The 22313-nt window shown below is 38.8% G+C and overlaps 1 long non-coding RNA gene across 1 annotated transcript in view; it reads left to right on the top strand.

Annotated features, from left to right (window-relative positions):
- The window catches only part of LOC122793702, a 104382-nt gene extending 82602 nt beyond the window's left edge, over positions 1–21780 (top strand). Inside the window, exons 2-3 of the long non-coding RNA XR_006363509.1 lie at positions 1990–2083; positions 19698–21780. This is a non-coding gene — a long non-coding RNA (uncharacterized LOC122793702). The remainder of the gene's footprint in view (positions 1–1989; positions 2084–19697) is intronic.
- The last annotated feature ends 533 nt before the right edge of the window (positions 21781–22313 follow it).

Here is a 22313-nt window from a genome sequence, read left to right as displayed (position 1 = left end):
ATGTGCGACTACATAAAAGTCGACACATAATGCACGAAACGTGAAAATAGTGAACAGCCACATAATCAAAATTTTCTCTAGGGAAAAAACTTGCGTGACCGTTCTCTAAAAAAAAAAAAAAAAAATTTAACACCATAAACAGGTGGGGTGGTTCGCCCCCCACACCCCCAAACTAAATATACCAACTCCGAGATTGCACTATAAGGAAGGAAAGGGCAACTCCGTGAAATTGGCCAACTATCTCCTTGCCCTATGACATATTCATCAAATCGCTTAAATGTGATTCGATGAATATGTGTCACTGTTTCCGTATTCGCTCAGAAGCATTTTCGTACTTCTAATATAGACCCAGATTAACTGCTAGTTAAACATTTGCACTTGGCTTGTAAACTGCTAATGTTTTGTAGATAGGATAAATTGCAGACCTCTACGTTTTTTTTTACTTCAAGATAACTGTCCTAGAATCCTACTTAAAGAATTTGTACATGTAGAAGAGTGATGTATTTGTAAAAGATGACCAGATCTGTGCTTGATTAGTGGTAGTAGGTGGCACCTACTTAGTTGTAGGTTATTGGTACTAAGTTGTGCATCTGTTGCATCTGAGACCAACAATCATCTACTAGCAGTCACTGTTTTTTCTTGTTTGCTGTAACTGATGAACAGGAAATTGCTAATCAGACTATAGAAATTCACTTGTGCATTGTATACTTGAGTTCCACCTGTGGTCAGTAGTTGATGTGTGTTGGTTGGGAGGGTATGAATGTCATGCCCATCTGGTAGAAAACCTTTCTGATGTATGAGCCTTTTGGGGTTTCTGAATAAAGTCTAACAGAATTTGCCTGCATTTGTATGGAGGGGTGGGAATGTACATGTGGACACTTTGCAGTACATGTACCTCCTGACAGATATAGCAGAGTACCACTCAACTTGGAAAACTGCAAATTTGGGAGTTTTAGTTGGGGTGGTGGTGTAACCTGCAGTGTTAGCATAGCATAGGGGTGTGTGAGGTGGAGCTTCCCACTTTGAGGGAGTAAAGGGGGGGAGGTCCTGTAGAAACATAATTGGCAGTATAAGCTAAATGCATTTGCTCAGTGACTGGAGTTTACTGTGGATCTACTAGTTTTCAACTCTTGACAAGGAGCAGAAGCCATGTATTTTTGGAAATGTTGGTAATAGTACAAGTATAGCAAGTTTGCTGACCCAGTTCATAAGTACTGAGCTATCTGCCTTTGTGGGCCATTTTGCATCTATCCAATTTCTCCTCAAAGCTGAAAATCAAATGCCATATCTTGTGTCTGAGGTAAATCATTTTGTCAACCCCCACCTATTGGTGACCAAAGGCCCGCCCTACAGGTTTGGCATTTGAAGGTGATGTGTAGTAGGATTGTGGCAACAAAGGGGCAGGGTAATGCAACTGATTGAGATGCAAACGTACACTAGACCAATGTGCATACATAATGAGTATTCTACATTGCTAATCTCTATTTTGTCAAGAAGCTAGTCTTTCTGATGCTATTTCTTCTTTTTGGTTGATGAAGTATTTGCCCTTAAACAACTAATGTCCCTCTAGAAGATTTTTTAATTTGTATTCTGAGATGAGATTAAGGTAATCTGAAATGGTATTCCCTGGCATGTCCTGGACAAACACGTCAGTGTTTGAAGGATTGGTAGCTCTCGCCTGGAAACAGTATTAGAGGAATGCACTAAGGTACCGTGATCTTAGTCAGGCAGAGGAGTTGTAATGTAAGCACTCTGCGTGTACTGAAGCTTAAACCATTTAGCTCAGAGGCCTTTCCTGCGACAATAAGTAGTGTAACAAGGCGTAACAGGTAAAGGAACATGCAACGCTGTTCATCCCTTGCTGTAGAAGGGAAATGTATGCAGAACTGGTTAAAACAGATTTCTGAGCTATAGAATGTGCTCAGTTAAAAGTTTTCATTTTTCACAGTTGTTCACCCTGTACCATTTTTGTCTTTGGATTTTTATTAGAGCTGTCATTTGAAGAGCCTATTACAAATGGAGTCAGTGTAGCAGTTTAGAATCTGCAAGCAAGTTAAATGATTCTGGGATGAAGTCTTCAAAGGTAGGGCAAATATCTTTACTGAAATTATTGAGGGAATTTCTATCCATCACTATACAGATCTATTTCCTGGTTTAATATGCCACGAAGAGGACAAACGTGACATTATTTTAAACAGGTCTCTCTAACCTTTTTCATACACTTAGTAATGCTAGAAATTCTTAAACTGCAATTAGATTTTCAGAATTATCTTGACATAATGAACTGCAGCTGTAACTTTCAGAAGTGTAACATTTTAAGTTTGTATCTGGCTGTATCCTGAGCTTTAAGTCTCTTGAGGTGCCTTGAAGTGGTCCTACCTTTAATGCCTTCATTTGTTGTTATGCCTTTATACCATGGAACTGAATATGCAGTTTTAATTGGATATTATAGTGCATTTGTCTCCAGTGAATAAACATGCCTTACAAAGATACTGTATTAATACTTGAGTTGCTGGTTCCATAGAGACTAGTGATTTATAGCAGAACTTGGCAAGGCAGTGTCTTTCCCTTCTGTAGAGCTTACTGCTAAAGTTACATAATTGGGGCATAGAGCTCAACATAACTGTTGTACAAATCTTCATTTTGAAATGACCAAAGCATATTCTTTACTATGAATATTCACTTTTAATGTCCAAACTAATGCACAGACATTTGGTGTAGAGGCTTTGAATATTTTCATGGATGGCTAGTTTGTATATGGTGTTGCTTGCACTGTTAAGATGCTGTGAACATTCCCTTGTGAAATGCACTAGGTGCTATGAATTTGCTTTCTAGAGCTGGTTTTAACTGAAGTATGCATGCTTATATATGGTGATGCATATGCTATGGGTACTGCATGTATACAGTACTGTACCTGAGCCTGAAGTACTGTGCTCCACATGGCATCTCCATGTTCTGTGACCTCTGGAAGAAGACGGCTTAAAGGTAGGAGTGATTCATATTTACTACCTGACTGTTCTGTTGTATAGCTAGTGACATGTATACAGAAGAAAACTGAGTTCTGTAGAACTGTTGGATTAGGAATTCTTTTCTACAGGATATTAAAGATTACTGGGGTTTTAGATTCATCTAAACAGGTAAGACTTTTAACTATTTTATCTGTCTTAGTGCATGTATTGTTGTCCAAGAAATGTGTGATTGGAGTCTGTATGACTTTTTACCCTCTCAAGGGCAACTGTAACCTTAATGAAGGGTTCAGAATTCTGGAATCTGGTTTATAGGTTTCTGTAATCAGCAAGTTGAGTTCGGCTGAATCACGTGTAATACATAAAATTTGTTTAGCTGCATTGGAGTGTTTTGTAAGCAGTTTTAAAGAAGCAACCTGAGTGTTAAGCACAGTAAACTTGCTAAAATAAGTGTTCTAAAAGCTGTGAACATCAGCTCATGGCCCTACTGGATTGTAGGACCAATAGCAGCTTGCTATCTCTGAAGTTATGACTATAAAATATAGCTTCCTGTTTTATATAATGGAGGATGGTCTGTTCCACTGTAGTTAACTTGCAGTTTTGAGTCTAGCATTTGTCTTTGCATAAGCTGGTCATCTATTTTGAGACTGCGCATTTAAATAAAAGGTACAGAGCTTAAAACCATGAAATCCAAACTTTCTGGCAATGATGCCATACTGAATGGCTTTAATGAGTTAGTTATGTACTGTGGTCTTCAGCTATTGACATTAGAAACATTTTAAAATTGTATAGTGATATACCAAGTCATACTGGCAGACAGGACTCCTGTTTATAGGAAAGTGCCATAATTTCAATTTCAATTGATTAACAGAATAATCTCATAAAAAAATTGGCATTTTAGGCTAGAACTATATTCACAGCAACTTGCAAGTAAGTATTTGCCTTTGGTATTTTGTACCAAGCTTTGCATTTAATCACTGCTATGAGTTTCAGGTCACAAAGATAATTTTTGTAGACTTAAAGGTAAATCAGTGTCCATTATAGAGAACTTGGGGGTAGCTTCTAAAAGCTATCCAATAAGGATGGCTTAAGGCTGCTTTTCATATATTGTGCTGCAACTGAAAACAGAGGCCCCAGGATTGAAGTTTTGGAAGGAGCCATAACCAAAGCTTGGATCCACAGCTCTAGCAAATGAGGTAACAGACATTACTATTATAAGTGAGTATTAAATGCATGCTTAATGTGAAATATTAAAGTCAATACTTCATGAGATGTAAGAAATTTTGGCAGGAAGGTTAACAAATTTTACTTGTATGCTGGGTGCATAAATTGTGGAGGTAGTAACACAAGACATATTTTTTAAAGCTAAGTAGCACAACTGCTTTCTAGTGAATGGTTTGTAGATGCATATACTATAAGGTATCCATTGGGTGTTAATGCCACTTTGACTGCACTGTACTAGTGCACACGAGGAAAGCATCTAGTGACTGGACTGCTCAAGTGCAAATGTTTGAGCAATTGTTGTTCTAGCACTGAACTGCTTTGGGAGACATTACTACGTATTGTTAGGGATGTATGGTTTTGGGGCATTCAATGTAAAACTCCAATCTCGCTACTTTAGACAAACTGCATGTCAGCTGTAATCTCCACACTGGACTTAACTTAAGCATTGAGTCTTGCAAGGTCCTTCTTACTAAAGACTTTTGTGATGCTGGCTTGAAAGTTTTCAGGCTAAACCTGCCCTAAAATCATGCTTCATTTACTGAATGCTGGATTTTTGCAGTGTTGGTATGGAAGCTTTCAGGCCAAGTCCTGGTGTTTCCTTTACTTGTGCCATAGCCCTTTGCTAATGGTGTTTGGTGCAGCTGCTTTCCTGTCGGCAGTGTTTTCACTGTAAAGATAATGGTGTTGGCTGGATGTATAGGTTGCAAGGACATTATACATGCCATACCACCATCCAAGTCCCTTACTTATGACTCAAGTGTTTTTTTTAATCCCATTCCATACCTGTCAACCTCTTAGACCAAGAAATCTGGACAAAGCCATAAATAAAAGTGGGGCAAAGGCCTTAAAAATAGGGACACTTTTTTAAATATTGCTCTTACAAACTTAGAAAGTTGACAGAATAACGGGTTTTGCATTAGCATGAATTTTTGAAGAGTATGAAGTCGGAAACTCAAATGTCTGTCATTATTTTCTAACTTCAATCTTTAGTGATTTGCCACTAATTTGCCAGAAAACTACATTTTTAAGGAAAAACAGACCAAATATCTGAGGCAAAAATCTATATAGTTGAGAGGTATCTACCCATTCCCATCATGGTCAGTATGATTAACCTCTATCCTCATCTTCCTTGCACACAGGCAAAACCTGTATTTTAAGTGGGATAGATATCATGTAAAAGGCATCGACACACCCCTCACACACATCACTGACTTTCTTGATTTAAAACAGGTGCCCAATGTACCAGTGGTTTACACATGATAGAAAACCCACTTTCTGTGAGTGGCAATTTTGGAACTGTAGTCTTGTTCATGCTGGTCTTTCATTAGACTATTTTAACATGGCTAACATTCAGTAGCATCTTTCCTTCCACAGAATAGTTAACAGCACTGGTAACTTCCATAAAACTTGATCTGGATATGCAAGTATTGAACTGGTGTCTTATTTCTACATAATAAACTTGTTGAAATAATTAGCATAGTTGTAAAAGGCTTTCTATGTAAAATCTCATAGAATAATTTTGACTGTACTTCATAGCTGTTAAATCAATATACTTATCCTTATGGTGGGCTGTCATAATGCCAAAAGGTGGCAGTAGGTAAAGTGGGTAAGGACTAGCTAGGTATAGCAGGCCTATGCAGTAATGTTTCCCTACAGTCACTGACTATAGGGTGGAGGTAGCCATATTGGGTTATGAAGCTTAATTTTCAGGTAGAAAAGGTGGTTGTTTTACTCACCATTGGGTGCAAAGATGTCTTACAAACTAAGGTATGGTAGAAAATCTGGTTAAATTTGGCAATCATATGACATAGCTGGGGAGAATGTAGTAGGTAGAGCTGCCAAGATTTATCAATAGCGTGAGTAACTTCAGCTACCCTGGTACAGCAGTAACCTGATGGGCATTATAACTTTTTACATTTTTAGGAATAAGCTCTTTCTGTATCTTTGCTAAATGAATAAGAAGGCAAGGAGTAAGTGACTGTTGTAACGAGTTAAACCAGTAAATATTACTCTAGATATACAATCTCATCAAAATTACATTTCTGTGGTTCCAGTATTTGTAAAATGAATGCATACTTCAAGGATCCTGTTAATTCTTGATTCTGTACTGAATGTGAAACATGTACCCTTCTTACAAAAGACTGCATCAATGCTGTGTTTAACTAGTTAAAAATTCTGTATCTGGTAGGCTTTATTCCACCCTTTTGAAACTGCAAACTTCAAAATGAGAAACTTGTGTTTAAGATACTGCAATGACTCAAGTCAATTCAGTGCTGTGATCATTGTTTTCTAACCTCCTGAATTACATGTTGAATCAGGTTATTCTTTGAAGCATTTTGGGCATTTTTTTCCCCACAGCTTTAGATGTCACTTGTATGATTTTTATGAATTAAGAGGCAATTAATTTTTTAATCATGTTATACTGACTAGTACTGACACTAGTTTAAATTCCCCATAAACATTTCCTGAAGTAGGAAACTTCTACAATGAATGAGACACCACCTTATGGTTGCACTTTATTTGTTAAATGGCTTTTTGAATACCTGGTTGACTAGAAGTGAACTTTCATTTCAGAGTGTGGGGGCTACAATTGAGGGGAACTACATATTGGAGGGTGGTAGTAGTGCAATTATCTTGGCTATGTGTCTGTAAATAAATTTATTTTTATTATTTATTTGCATTTGTTTTCCAGGATAGTCCACTGGGTCTAGGAGTGCCCATTTGCAGCGGAGGCCTGGGGGGAAAAGCTCCATGTATTAAATATACATTGATTAGATAAAGCTATATAATGGCTGTTAACAGATTCAAGTTCCTAGTAAGCAACATTATACAAAATACAAAAATAACAATGATTTACATTCAGGTACAATAAACACACACACACACACATATATATATATATATATATATATATATATATATATATATATATATATGAATAATATGTTGATATACAATTAGAATTATGGTTTCTTTTCTTTAAATTTCATGTTGTAGCTGAGGATGCATAAAACTGAGAGGGAGAAGAGTTAAATTAAGTGAAGATAGATATTTCAAAGTGTTAAATTGTTAGAAGAGGTTTCTAGTTTCATGTAATGCTCGAAGAAATATTTGAGCAAGTACAGAGCCATAGTTTGGAGAGGTATTCTTGCAGAGACTTCTTGAAAATGGTGTGGTTAGAAGTGGTTCTGATTGTGGTGGGTAAGGAATTTCACACCTTGGCAATAATGTACTAAAGAGCTCAGGGAGCTGTAAGGTTGGGTAATTCTACCCTTAGAAGACATTTATTTTCTGATCTGAGGTATCTAGTGGGATTGTAGGGAGACATTCGTGAGGCTAGGGATGGGCAATCTTCTGTTTAGTTATGATTTTATGTGCAGTGGTGAGTTGTAGGTAAGTTAGGAAGTGAGGTAGTTCAAGCCATTTGAGTTTTTGAAGGGATATACAGTGATGGGAGGTATGTGTGGCATTGTTGGCAAACTTTGCTACTTTATTGTAACAAGATTTGAGTTTGTTTTTTTAGAGAGAGTTGAATGCCTGTGAGCTGGGGGGGGGGGCACCATATAGTAGAGATGGTAAAAGAAAGGGGGATACTAGGGTTTTTTCGGCTGAGTGGTTGAGGTAAGTTATGTGTCTGTGAAGCAGACCTAACTTTTGGAGGGCCTTTCTGATGTTTAGGATATGAAGGTCAAAGGAGAGATTTTCATTGATAGTAACTCCAAGGAGTTTAGTGTGGGGCACTACTTTGATGACAGTGCTGTTCTGAGACTGAATAGTAAATTCTGACCTGTTTATAGGGGTGGATCTTTTAAGGGTGAATAGAAGGAGTTTGGGTTTGTTAGCATTTAGGGCTAGGTGATTCTTGTTCATCCATATTTCTGTGGATGAAAAGGAGATTTGAGTTAGTTTTTGGAGTTCACTTGTGGAGTAGATACAGCAGATAATGATGGAATCACCTGTGTATTGAATAAGTGAGGTTTGGGACCGAGAAGAGTGGAAGTCATTAACAAATATGCTGAAAAGGAGGGGCCCAAGTATAGAGCCTTGGAGGACTCCTGTTGATATTGGGAGATAAGGTGAGAAGTATTGATCCCATTTTGTTGCTTGTTGTCTAATTATAAGGTAGTTAGAAAACCAATCTAAGGTAGGGGGTAAGATTCCTAGGTTAGATAGTTTAGTGAGTAGTAGGGGATGTGAGATGGTATCAAATGCCTTTGATAGGTGGAGGAATAAAGAAGGCACAATTTTCCCTGTGCCCATGAATGATATAAGGGCAGTGGTGGTACTGTGTCCACATCTGAAGCCATGTTGGGTGGGGGGCAAGATTTTATTGTCTAGAAGGAGCTTTAGGAGTTGATTGTAAATACATTTTTCTAGCATTTTGGATAGAAGGGAAAGGATTCCTATGGGTTGTAAACTGGTGAAATCTATGTTTTGGCCGCCTTATGTAGTGGGAGAATGTAAGCTTTTTTCCAGATAGTGAGTACTTGCTGTTCTTGGAGAGATCTGTTTAAAAGTATGCTAACTGAATAAGCTATAGACTTTGCTGACATCTGTATGTATGTTGGAGGTTGGTTATCAGGCTCATTAGTACATGGTTGGAGTTTAAGGAGTAGTTTCAAGATAGTTGAGGTAGGGATGGGAGAAAAGGTGGAGTTTATATTTGGTGAGAGTGCTACCGCTAGCATATATTTGAGGGAAATTTCCTGTAAGGTTAGCAATGGAGTCTATAAAATGTGAGTTGAATATTGTGGCAATTTCTGTGGGGGATTTGTCTGGGTCAGGACAGGGGTTGTTATTGGATCTTGGGTTAAGTAGGGTTGAGATTGTATTCCAGAATTTGTTAGGGTTTTGTTTATGGCATTTTTGGTTAGATTGTTTTTAGTCTTTTACTACTGCATGTTTTGCTTGATTATGAAGTTGTTTGAATCGTAGGAGATATTGGGGGGTCTTGTTTTTTTTTGACAAAGCTTTCAACATTTGTCTCTTTTAGACATCAGTTGTTTTGTGGGATGAGTAAGTCAGGTAGCGTTGTTGTTTTTAATTATTTTTTGCCATATGGGGGCTAGATTATTTAGGATATTTGAGAAGGTTGAATTAAAGAATTCAACAGCTTCATCTAGTGGGAGAACTTTGAGAATGCTCCAGATTATTTGTGCCAGGGTGTCATTTAGAGTTGTTTTGTTGAAATTGGAGATATTTCTAGTTAGTCTGTACTGGTGTTGGCTGGGGGCTACGGTGGATTTGCGTATTATTTATGTTGGGAAGTGATCACTTATGGTTTGAGGTAGAGTCCCTGCTGAAGATATTTTGTTTGGGTGTGAGACTAGTATTCAGTCTATGATGTAACTACTGGTTGTCGTTTTGTTGGGTCTAGTTACTTCATTGATAAGCTGGGTATAATTGAATAGATTTATATTTATTGAAGGTCGATTTTTTGTGACTTCTGTCCAATCTATGTTTGACATCTCCAAGGATAATTGTCTCCTGGTAAATGTTTTTGAAGTCCAGGCAAGGATTTGTTCTAGGATGGGTATATTATTGCCTGATGGAAAATAGATTCCAATGATGCAGAGCTTTTTGCTGGTATTCAGTTGTAGGACAGCTACAACAATTTCGGCAGATGTGAATTGTGGGGTGGGGTTGGTATATGTTACTAATATGAAATGACTTATGCAACACCTCCACCTTTTTTATGGGGTTTGTTGTATCTTAAGCAGGAGTAGCCAGGTGGTAGAAATTCTGAGTTTATATATGGTTTAAGCCAGGTTTCTGTGATTGCTATTATATCTGGTCCACTGTGTGAAATCCAGGCATGGAAGTTCTGGAATTTTACTCCTGATACTTTGCAGGTTAGTGGTTGCTATTGTGAGAGATTTGTTGGTTTATAGGGTTGTGGGATTTAGAGTTGGCCCAGAGTTGGGGTGGATGTCCCCACATAGGGGAAGTTTTGCTTTATTGAGAGGTAGGTTTGTGGTTATTAGTTTTCTTTTAAGTATGGGATGTTTGTATAGCGTTGTTAGGTTATGTTTAGTATTTGCTTCAGTTACTAGTTTAAATCTGGTAGCAGAGTGGTCGTATAATAAGCCCTGGGTGCATTAGGTGGTAGCTGGGTGTAGGTGGACTTATGGTTGAGGTGATAGGTAAAGGTTTTAAATTGTGGTATATTGTGTTGAGGTGATAGGTAAAGGTTTTAAATTGTGGTATATTGTGTGAAGTGCAGAAGGGTAAGGAAGACAAGGCAGATTGGGAGGAGCAGTGGTGTTTGAGTGTTGACACAGCGTTTGAGATAATGGATGAAGTGAGATTGAAAAGTGTAGGTTGGGTGCTGATTGGAGTATAGGGAGAAGGGCAGGAGCCTGTCTAGGAATAAAGGAAATTTATCATGGGGTGGGTAGGAATGAGGGTAGAGTAAAGGAGTGGAGTGAGCCCGAGCACAGCGAGGGTGAACAGAGCATGCAGCACCTGGAGCTAGCAAAGCAACAGCAGAAATGAGCCTACAGAATAAAAAACTATCAGCATCATTGCAGACACTAACCAGTAAGTCAGGAATAGAGATTAACGAAATGAAATGCATCATGGGCCTCTGGAAGTTCAAATGTGGAATTCACTTGTCAAATGTGGAATTTTTAAATTGTGTGTGTGTGTGTGTTTTTTTTTTTTTTGCCACATTGAAAATTTCATTCTGTAACCACAATTTCAGATAAGAGTATCTTTGCAAATAAAACTTGATCTAATGACTCATTATCCTTCCACAGGAATTCTCTTGATGTGGTGGTTGGGCTGAACTGTTTCTTACCTGAAATCAGTGAGACAAACTCCTAATATTTTTTTTTACATTTCTTGCTGTGTATATATTGGAATTCCTATTCCAGAAGGGGCAATCTACACTGAATTATAATTTTGTTTTACAGTTTATTGCAGGTTGGTAATTGTGTGAAATACTTTGACCGCTAAACTCAAATTTGTGTACTCATATATGTCATTTAATTTTGACTGGTATCTTGCATGTTTATCTGAGCAAAACTAAAGACTTATTGATGAAGCTGACTTGATGGAGGTAAGGTAAACCTGTCACAAATCGCAAAGGTGTAGGAATTTTATACCAACTGTGACCGTAAATTTGGTACACTTCAAAGAATGCATTGGGGTCTGTGTGGAAATTACTTAAGACTGGGGGTATTGTACACAAATGGTTCCATAAAATGTTGCATGGTATATCTAAATGTACCACTTAGACAAGTGACCATGAAATGAGCATTCAAGAGCTGCATATCTGTTACTTGTATCAGACTGTATGCAGTCTGTTCACATTCCCCACTCTGACTTTGTCTCTTTAGGAAGGCCGTTCTTTCCTGCCTTGAAGTAGGTAAACGTACTGGGGTCTCATTCTCCAACTTCCTCTCCTGGCAGTGTTGTCTGGATAATGCCTTTGGCTTATCTCCATTGATAAACCAGTAATTTTACTAGAAAAGGTTTTAACACTGACTACTTTCTACTTTGTTTTCTTAATGGTACTATCAATTGACTTCATATATGTTTGCTCTTCTTTTATGCTCTTGAAATATTTTCAGCATTGTTTGCAGACTTTTCCTCCTAATTTTGCATAATCCATTTCCATCTTGTATCATGTTGCATACAGGTAGCAAAGTGCATGGTAAAGACCGTTTTCATCACCCTGTTCATCAGACCCATTGAGCTTACTCCAGTTATCACAATTTACGTTGAGGTATGATGGCAATTATGCCTCTACAGCCAAGTGGATCCCATCACCAGTCCTGGGAGTGGAAGAAGTCTGGTTAGCTGCCATAACTTGCCATCCTCACTTCCACCATATCTTCAGCAGTGCAGAATTTTTCTTTGCCCCTGCTGATAATTATCTTACCCCTCCAAATCGGTCCACTAATGAGCTCTTCACTGGGCAAGAACTAGAGGAAAGGCTGATGTTAAACCAGCCTTTAGGGGTGGTTTTAGAGGATGTTTGCTTTGACCACAAACTCTCTACATATTCAGCTAAGCAGCAGAAGAGGTTATACAATGGGTTGATTGCACTAGTTCCTTTGTCCTATAAAGGATATTGGCAGTAAGCTGCATCTTCCATAAAGCAAAAAGTAGGTTTTCTCTGCTCTGGAGAAGTATGGTGCTTGCATGAAGTGGGTTTCCTCCTTCTCTGGAGAAATACAGTGCTTGTTGCACTCTTTCTCTGGAAGAGAACAGGCCCTACCCTATCCCTTCACTCATTTCCATCCCTTTTTGATTCTTCCACTGCTGGGGCTAATGAGAAAGCCCTCATCCCATGCCAGGACACCAATTTCTCTGCCATGGAGGCAAGCCACAAATTCTTAAGAAATGGCCACTAACGATACAAAGTCCATTCTTGTGAATGGGAATCTGTTCTACTTTCCAGTATTTGTGCCTTCCATTATAAATTGCATGTGAGTCTTTAGTTTTCCTCCACCTGTGAGGACAACGATTCATACACAGGTGTGTAAATTTGAAGTACGTTAACTATCAAGAGGAGGAAATGTGAAAGTAAATGAGGTAGGGATGACAGAAGGATCGGAGGGAAGGTGAATCTGTAAGCCAGGCACTAATCTTCATTCTGTTAGATGTAGCTTTGAATGTGTGAATTTTGGGGATGCAACAGAGTTGATTAGTTAAATGATCATGATACAACTGAAACCAACAAAAGGAGCTATTCCATCAAGAATGGAGCCTTGGGGGATAAGGGCCCAGAACCTGCCTGTACCCATGGCAGATATTAAGCAATCAGATTTTTTAATGAATAATCCTTTCACATAAAATGCACCTTTTCCTGGTTTTAGGTGATCTAATGGGTATCTGAGCTCCATAACTTGCATCTTTTTAAGACCTCTTAGTAAACGGCTCTTATGCTTGTGAAAGCAATTAACCTGCATACACATCTGCCTACATACATCAACTTGATGTACATCAGGGAGGGGAAAATTCACAAATTTCCTCCTGACAATGGAACCCTAAATCTTGCCCACAAAGATTAACTGGAGCTTCTTTATGCCATTCCTTTTAAAATTTGGTGCTGTGATGAAGCCTCAGTCCAGGTCTGGTGTGAATACATAGCGCATTTAATTTGCAGGCTGGTCTGAAACTTTAAACAGGAATTCTAACCATCTTAATCCCAGAAGGGGGACAGTCTATTCCAGACGTGCTTGAAAAACTTGAGTTACTAAGTTTGTGGTGGGATTGGAATGCATATGCTAGGTAAAGGTTTCAGGTGCAAATTGCAAGCATGTCTGTATAGTGTGAGTAATCAATGTTTTGATATTTTAACAAAAATTAACTTCAGAGAAGTCCATTTGGTCACCTCAGATTGTAAAAAGGAATGTAGCTGTCTGTAATAGGTTATTGTCACTTCTGCCACTACTTTTCCACCTATGTCACACTACTACCCATAATGCTTGATCCTACACATTAACACGGTTTTTAAGGATTTTTGTATGTAATTAATGGAATGACATTGTCCTATGTTTCAACTTCTTTTTTACTTTTGTATCAACATTGTTCTATTACTTATGTATTACTGTGGAGCTTATGTATCTTATACTGTGGAGATTTTCTCCCTGGGCCTCCACTGAAAATGGGCTCTTCCTATGCCCAGTGGACTTTCCCGGTCAACAAATGCAATAAATAAATAAATGATGCTGTTAGTAACCATTCAGTGATTAAAAACCTGATATGTAGTACTGGCCTTTGACATGGATTTGAAAATGCATTGTGCCAGCATAAACTTTTATGCCAGACATGTCTGTAGCAAACAGAGGTTATCCTCGTGTGGAACAGTCGCAATCTAAGAGGATAACAGGTATATGAAATGCTGCCAGTTGCTCCTATATCAAAGTAGAGGTTCTGACTTAAGGGAAAGACCCCTTTATATCTGTAAAAGGACCGCATGTTGTCTGGCCACTTAACTTGGCAGCTAGTGAAGGCCTTCATAACCATAATCATTTAGCCTTGTCTTTAGTGTCCAAACTATTTCACTTGTGCAGCACAACAGATTAATGCTGCCTCCTTCCCAAGCTGTGAGCACTCGCTTACCTGACCCTTCTCCTTTTGAAAGACTGCAACAGGCCAAGAAAAAGCAGTGCAGTCTCCAACCATGGCGGTAGTCTTCTCCGTATACAGTAAGTGTGAAACAGCTAAGCTGATCAGGTGGACAAAACTGCCCTGCAAGGACAGTAGTTGTGGCAGAGTACGGTATGACATAACTTCCAAATATGGCACCATGTAAGCAGGTGTTTAGCTCTTTTGACTTGGGGGGGGGGGTGACTGACAGGGAAGCAAACAGGAAAAAGGCTTTTGCTGATCATGCTTGTGTAATGGGGTAAGCAGCTTAAGTCACTCATGCAAACATTTTGATGCATACTGCGGTGGTGGTGCTGCGGTAGTGCTGTCGCCTCACAGTAAGAAGTTGTCCCGTTCAATTCTCAGCTAGAGCGTCTCCTGTCTGGAGACATGCATGAATGGGCGTACCTTCGTTGAAGGTTGTGCGTCAGGGCTGGCGACTCGGCACGTAAAAATCTACTGCCAGTCATTAGCGGACCGGAGTTCCGCTGTGGCGACCCCTAACTAGGAAAAGCCGAAAGAGACAACTCGTATATCATTCACTTTAAAATAGGACTTAACAGATCTGTTCCCCTGAAATGAGGATTCTGTTTTAGTGATACCTGCACTCATGCACCCCTTTTATTCAGGTAATGAAACATTCATTGCTTTAGTATTACCACACAAAATAGAACCCAAAATCTGCTCAAGAATTCTAGAAAAGTCCCAGGGGCTTTATTACTATAATTAAAATTTAACTCTATTTCAACATGCATTTTGAGAACAATAAGATAATTCTAATGTCTGGCACTGCCTAATCTTCAGTGATTTACCAAATATAAGTTGAGGAATGAACCGTATCTGTTAGGTGCTCTAAAAAAGTTACAGCTGGCAGGCAAATAGGTAGCAGGCTTGTAAAAGCAGGCACTAGAATGAATGTCAATTATATAATGGACAACTGTATACATTACTTATTGAATTTTGTAAACAAGCAAATATGAAATCCAAATGTCAGCAGTGCAGTACTTGCTTCCAGTTATGCCCATCTTGTATCTTCTGCAAATTTTTGCAGACATTGATTCCATGACATAACAGAGTATGCAGTCACTAATATCCATAATCTAACCTTAATTTGTTTACCTTTTTTCCCTTTAGGCCACATGCATTATGACCACATTCAACATGGTCTACAAGATGTTCCAAGAAATTTACAACAGGCAGGAAATCGATGGGGAAATTATTTATGTGATGGTCATACATATACTGCAAAAAGTAGCAATGCTTGAAGCTGGACAAGGCAGTGGTTTTAAAGAATTTAATTTTACTTGTGTATGCCTGTACTAGTTGTGGTGTTTAAACCATATTGGATGTTGTCATTATGTACCTGAGTCTGGGGGGCCTCCCTGTCTATAAACAAAGAGCTATTTAATCCAGTGGGTGAGTAAATTTATGTGAAATGAAGATTTTTGAGCTTTACAAATGAAGTGCATATTGGATAACATCCTTTATCTGAAACTCGGTGTAATAGCTTTTCCCTATTATTATTCTGTATATAAAGTGAGGAAAAAAAGCATCTGTTACTAAAAATGAGCGAATCTGAATAACGCATGTCATTTTGAAATGCAGACTGACTTTCTGGTTTGTACTAAAGTATGACTCCTAAATCAATTGTAAAAAGTCTGAAGAGTTAAGACTTCATGGTGGTAATATGCTGTATAGCTAAGTGGTGCTAATGACCCAAACTGGGCTCTGGCACTAAGATTATTCAGAGCACATCATTACTTTTGTGATTATGCTGGGTTGAGGCCTTGATAGTATAGAGGAATGACAGTCAGAGGATTAGCTTGTGCTGGTTAGGGTGGCTTTATGTACACCATTACCTTGGTTCATCTGCCTCAAGACACTATCACTGATGGGGGTAGTCAAAGGATTGGATGTAGTGGTTGGGGTGGCTTTAGGGGTTTTAGTGGTAATCCTTTCGTATGGGGTGGCTGAAGGAATAGAATTGCTATGTCTTAGTTGTGTGCTTGATAGTCTAAGAAAGTGAGAACAGCAGAGCATAATCCTCTAGGATGGCAATCCAGAGAGACTGTGAAGGCAAGAAGCAAGTCTGTGTCAGGCTGGATGAATCTGGCTGCCAAACTGGGAAGGGGAGTTGAGAACCCAAACCAAGAAAAGTGGCTGGGTGCCTAGAAAATGCTATCACTGGGGACTGAATGTTTTAAGCTGAGCATGTGACAAACATCTGGTAAATACTGATGTTGTGTTTCTAGTATAAAATGAGCTTGTACACTGTTGTAGGTCTTGAGTCCAATCTTGCAGGAAGTGTATCTAGGGTTGCCAACATTTCATGTCAGAAATTCTGGACATGTACATTGTGAAAGCAAAAATGCATGTAATTTTGGTACCCAAAATACAAAATTTTAATTTTAATAATGCTTGGAACCATTAGTCTGTCTCTGACATTATTTCTCTTAACTGCAACTTACATTTCTTTCTTTTTTCTGGCTGTAAACTGTAAGCTTTTGCACTTACGCAGCCATGGAATGAAACATACCCATGGGTATGTTTTCCTGCAAAATCTCATATTTCTACAAAAAATGTCCCACTTTGGGCATTTGAAAAGGTGGTAAATGGCAACCTCAACGTCTTCCCATTACTGGATATGTTATGATCATTCTTTGTGTTTAGATGACTAGCTGAAAGCATTTAATACTTTATTCTGCTTAATACTGAGATATAGTGTGACATAATACATGCATTTGTAAACTGTATTGTCTGCTGCCGCCTGACAGGAACTTGATGCTTGAATCATCTTGCTGTAGGATGTGGGTAAAAATTTGCAGATAATCTTCATCAAGATGTACAGACTATACACAGGTAATTGATAAAATAACCAATAAATGTATTTGAAAGGGAGCACTGGAAAACCTAGGGTTTGGACACAGCAGAAGGACCCTCAAAACTGGAATATTAACAATTACCCAAAAATAGAAAATGTCAGGAGACAGTAAAATTTAAAAGAAATATTATATAAAAATAACAATGAAAGTCAATCGTTTTGGTCAATTCACTAATGCTGGAAAAGAAATTGACAGTACTTAGTGGATGTAAACTTGTGAAATAAAAAGATGCTGAGCTAACATCAGATGACTTCAACCAAATTATGTGAAGGTCTGGGTGCTAAAGACTCACAGCCAGGGTGTTTATTTAATTGAAGTGTACACTTTCACACATGACAGCAGAGAAACCTCTCGTAGCCAAAAACAATAATTATCTTGATACTTTACAAGTCTAAGCACACACACACACACACACACACACACACACACACACACACACACACACACACACACACAATTAACATGAATACACATATGCACACATAATTAATATGAAATTGTATTTTAATTGCTACTTACTACAGGGCTGTACTCAAAGTCCTGAGGTCTACCCAAGAACACATTGCCTGGCCTGCACTGCACGGCACTGCACAGCCTCAAAAAATCTCCACTTTGGTATTTGTATTGTAATATTACTAAACATCCTTAATCACCTTGTTTTAGTCTTTTATTACAACACACAAAATTATAATACAATGATGAACACAGCTGATTTAAGACTGCACAGACATTTTTCTGAGGCCTTAGGACTTAAGATTTACTTTTGTATTTGGTGCCAAAATGAAAAATCCGCCTTGTAGTTTCTTGGTTTTTGCAATGGGAAGACTTAACTCCAGCAGAGGTATAAATGCAGCTTCTGCACTTATGTTGTTGACATCAAGAATTACAGAGTCACAAAGGGGTGTGGATTAGCTGTCAGAATCACATTTATTGGCCAAGCATGCACACATACAAGGAATTTGACTCCGGTTTCGATGACTCTCCAAGTACGAATTACACAAACAACATACATACAACTAGTTGTGAAGGGGAATGGCAGAATGACATGAAAGCTCACGATAATATTGCTTTTCTTTTTTTTTTCCTCTCTATCTCTCTTTACTCATTGGAAGTTGCTGCAATATGTTTATTTTACAGAATATGGCAGAGCTAAAGGTTAGCAGACATTACACAATGGGAGAACTACTGTTCAAAATATTTATAATGTCATTCTGATGTTTCAGCCTGTGATGAAAGATGCAAAAAGGCTTTTGGATGGAATAGTGAAGGAAAGACTTGAGGTCTGACTGAGGTCACAAAGCCAGGCACTGTAGAGTTGGGAACATCATGGATAGTGAAGTGGACCCAGCAAGAGAAACACATGATGTAAGAGTGTGGTGGACAGATGCTCAGAAACATTGGTCAGAGGCTAAATCTCCAAATGATGTACTTAGCAGAGTCCATTTACAATGATGTATTGCAGAGGTCTTCTGAAACAGATTGAAATGGCACTTCATATTTTAGCATATGCAAACAAGCAGGGGTATTGTTTCAGGGTGTCACAGAAAGACCTAACCATATTTTTGTTGCATGCATATTACAGCAAAGTTAACACAGCCTTCAGAAAGAGCAGTGGGGACACCAAACAGTCGATTGCAGTTCAACTTCAACCTTGTTAAAACAGAGGAAAACAAACTGAAGACACTTGTTTTAGCTTTTCTTACACAAAAATTAGAAAACACTTGAAACACTTCCTTCAGAGAAATGGGTAACGAAATTTAAATCAATAGCCCTTAGCCCTAGCACTGTCCTTGCTGGCTGAATTTTCTGGTAAATATGTTTAAACTGTAGAACAATTCCCTGGTTTGCATGCAGGATCAGATGCAGTCTAAACACGCTCTCTGACATACTTCCTTTAGTAGTCTGCAACTAGGACATACATACGTATTAATCAGCATTCAGTAAATCGTATTGATAATTCAGTAAGTAAAAGATGTGACTGCTTGAACCAAACATGGCACAATGGGATCCTTTTTACAAGTGTCTAGTACTGCAAGTGTTAAATGACATGCTACACATCCACAGCACTGGTTACACCAGCTGCACTCACTGTTATGGCGGGCTCACTCTGGCTTCTGTTAGTCGAGTCCTGCTGCTTGATGGCCATCAAATCTCCTGCACCTGCTCTGCAATTGGGATTTACTGTTTACATTAGGACACCCAACTGCTCAATGCTCTCCTAGAGGTTTCTGGGGCTTGCTGTTGCCATGACTATTGTCTAATGCTCTAACCCCTTTTTTAAATTAATGTTTCTGTACACTTTTTGCAGCTCACAGCAACGACTTTTCTTTGGATACATAGTAAAAAAACTGAGAATACGATAAATGAAAGTTGACTTTTACACACAGTTCACCTTTCACAAGCTCAGGCCTCATGATGTTCTTCTCATCAGTCCACAAGTTTTTCATCATTGAAAATATATGTTCAAAATGACTGTTGCTAGTAGGAATAGCAAAAACTAATTCAATGATTCATTTCAACCTAGGTGCATCACAGCCACTAAAGAATTCAACTGATCATTTGTCAGCTTCAGCATGATCTGCCTTCAGCTTTGGGATGACTTGTTTCAAGCACAGATACTCAGCACACAATTCATCTCCATCAACAGTCATATCACAGGCAGTTACAATCTCCAAAATATCAGAAGAACAGCAAGACTCATCAAGGTTTAGAACATGCAGTTTCTTCAGCGGACTTGTTTCAAAGTCAAACTACTTATCCAGGTAAGCTATCACTCAATTGTACAAGTTCAGAGCTTCTGTTTTAAATGATGACACCTGGCTGTCAGTCATAAATCTGAAACTGTTAATCACAAAGCCAAAAAACTGATCTTTTTTTTTCTCACCAACTCATTAAGTACTTTCTCCACCACAGCAAAAAGCTGTGTGATGCAAGTTGTTTGACTCCAGTCGCTTAATGGCCTGTGTGAACACTCATGAAGCTGTACACAAAATGAATGTACCATTCTGGGACAGCAAGTTCACCATTCTGCAACAACCTGTCTTCCTGATCTGCAGTAAAACTCCAAATCAATATATTTGTTTCCTGTTTTCCTTCACTGATGAAATAAATCGTTACAGCTGTCCAGCATTTTATGAGCTTTCAACTGCAGGTTCAAGAGACAACCAGTGCACAGGAATACGATGTAACAAAACAGCGTATTCTTCCTTTGCAAAGTCGTAGCAAGATTTCAGCTTATCCAACCATTTAGCTGATGATGAAAATTCATTGTATACCTTGGCAACCAATTGCTCAACGTCAAAGGTCAACTGTTTGCATGTGTATTTTGCAGTGTTGTGCAGAACGTGGCAGTTGCAGTTTGCTTTGATAAAACATGGTTGTTTGGTCTTTAAATTAGTAAAAATGGAATGGTGCTTGCCATAGCTGACAGATGCATTATCAGCACAGTAGCTGACTTAGGTTTTCAGCTGCATACTATTGCCTTCTACCGCTTCTAAAATCTTGGTTGTTACTCCATCTGCAGTTTCATCACTGTCCACACAAAAATCAATCAAACGATCACTGACACCTCTGGTAGATGAAAAGAACCGGACAGACACTGGATATATTTTCAGATTGCCTTTGTTTGAAGCATTAGTTGCTAATGATAATGGTTTATTCTGCTGCAGTTCACTTAAAGCCAGCTCCGCAGAATGAGGTGATAAAATGTTTTCAGTGAACGACTATGCTTTTATTTTTCCACAAGAAATTGTTTTGGCAAGTTTGGAATAGGAAAATATTTGGCAAAAGAGTTTATTACCACAAGCCTGCGATGAGTAGCTGTGATGATGAAACGTCATTGCTAGTTCGGACACAGTAACTTGTTCTTGGTCCAAAAAGTTGGGAGTGGAAAAGAAATGTTTCACTGTAGCTGACATTTTTTGGCTTTGAGAGTTTCGTTTGTGCTTGTTACTAGCTGTATGTTTCCTGATGGCCGTAAGTCCATCAGTTCTGACAGAAAATGAGCAGCAACTTTATAGTGGATAAAGTCGATGTTATTATTGTCCCGGTTGAACTCTGAATCCTTCAGCTACTCCTCTCGAAACTCACAAGTTCATTGTTTCTTCTTAGGTGGAGTGAGTTTGTTAGTCACACACACAGGCAATGAGGTCATATTCTTCACAGGTACAGGAAATCCATTATCCATCTCTTGGCATGATTCAGCAAAACCTGTTTCTCTATTAAATTTCCTAGTAGAAAAGAAAAACAATATAATTTCTCTGCCCCTTATTAATAAATAAGTAGAAAAACAGTTTAAAGTAAGCGGGGCAGGAACAGTTTGGATTCAGATCAGGATGCACTACAACCAGCCTGTCATTTGCAATGAGACAGATAGTGGGGAAAAGGCTAGAAATGTGGAAAGAGTCCAAATTAGGCATTTCTGTATTTGGAGAAAGCATATGACAAGGTTCCAAAAAAGTTGATTTGGGCAGTGCTGAGATGGTTCAAAGTTCCTGAAACATTGGTAGAATTCATGCAGGCTGTGACGCCCCACCACTGGACCATTAATCAAGGAGCCTGAATCCCCACCACTAGCAACGGTGGGGGACATACGTTGGGAGGATGACAAGTACACACACACACACACACACTAAGGTGCAATTTCCCTTAAGAGCACACAGAGATCCCAGCCAGTCTGGGGCTGGTTTCTCCCTATTTCTCCAGATCCCCAATAAGACTCCTCACTGGCACAGCTATAGAGTTGAATACTTAGCCAGGGTTCCAAGCAAGTCCTCCAACACTCTCTCTGTTCAACCACTGCTTTGTGTCGCTGCCCAAGTAGCTGACACACATAATCTTGGAGATTTGTTTTACACACACACACACACACACACACACACACACACACACACACACACACACACACACACCTGGGAAAGGCTGGCACATATGGATTCGTAGTTAGCTTTGGAGAACTTCACTAGGAGTCTTATTTGCTTGTTTGTTGAGAAGGAAGCGTTTCCATTTTGAGACCATTCCTTCCTACTCTTAGACAGCAATTTCTTTCTCCTATTTTGCAACCTATTAGTGGCAGTTGTTCACCAGGCAGGTTTGTTTTTCCATGAAGATCTTGTTTTGGTTATATCAGGTATGTCAGAGT

Source organism: Protopterus annectens, chromosome 2.part0 (assembly GCF_019279795.1).
Source record: "Protopterus annectens isolate FY-2018-M chromosome 2.part0, PAN1.0, whole genome shotgun sequence".
Lineage (NCBI taxonomy): Eukaryota > Metazoa > Chordata > Ceratodontiformes > Protopteridae > Protopterus > Protopterus annectens.
The sequence above is the reverse complement of the archived record's forward strand: the minus strand, read 5'-3'. Positions and strand labels throughout refer to the sequence as shown.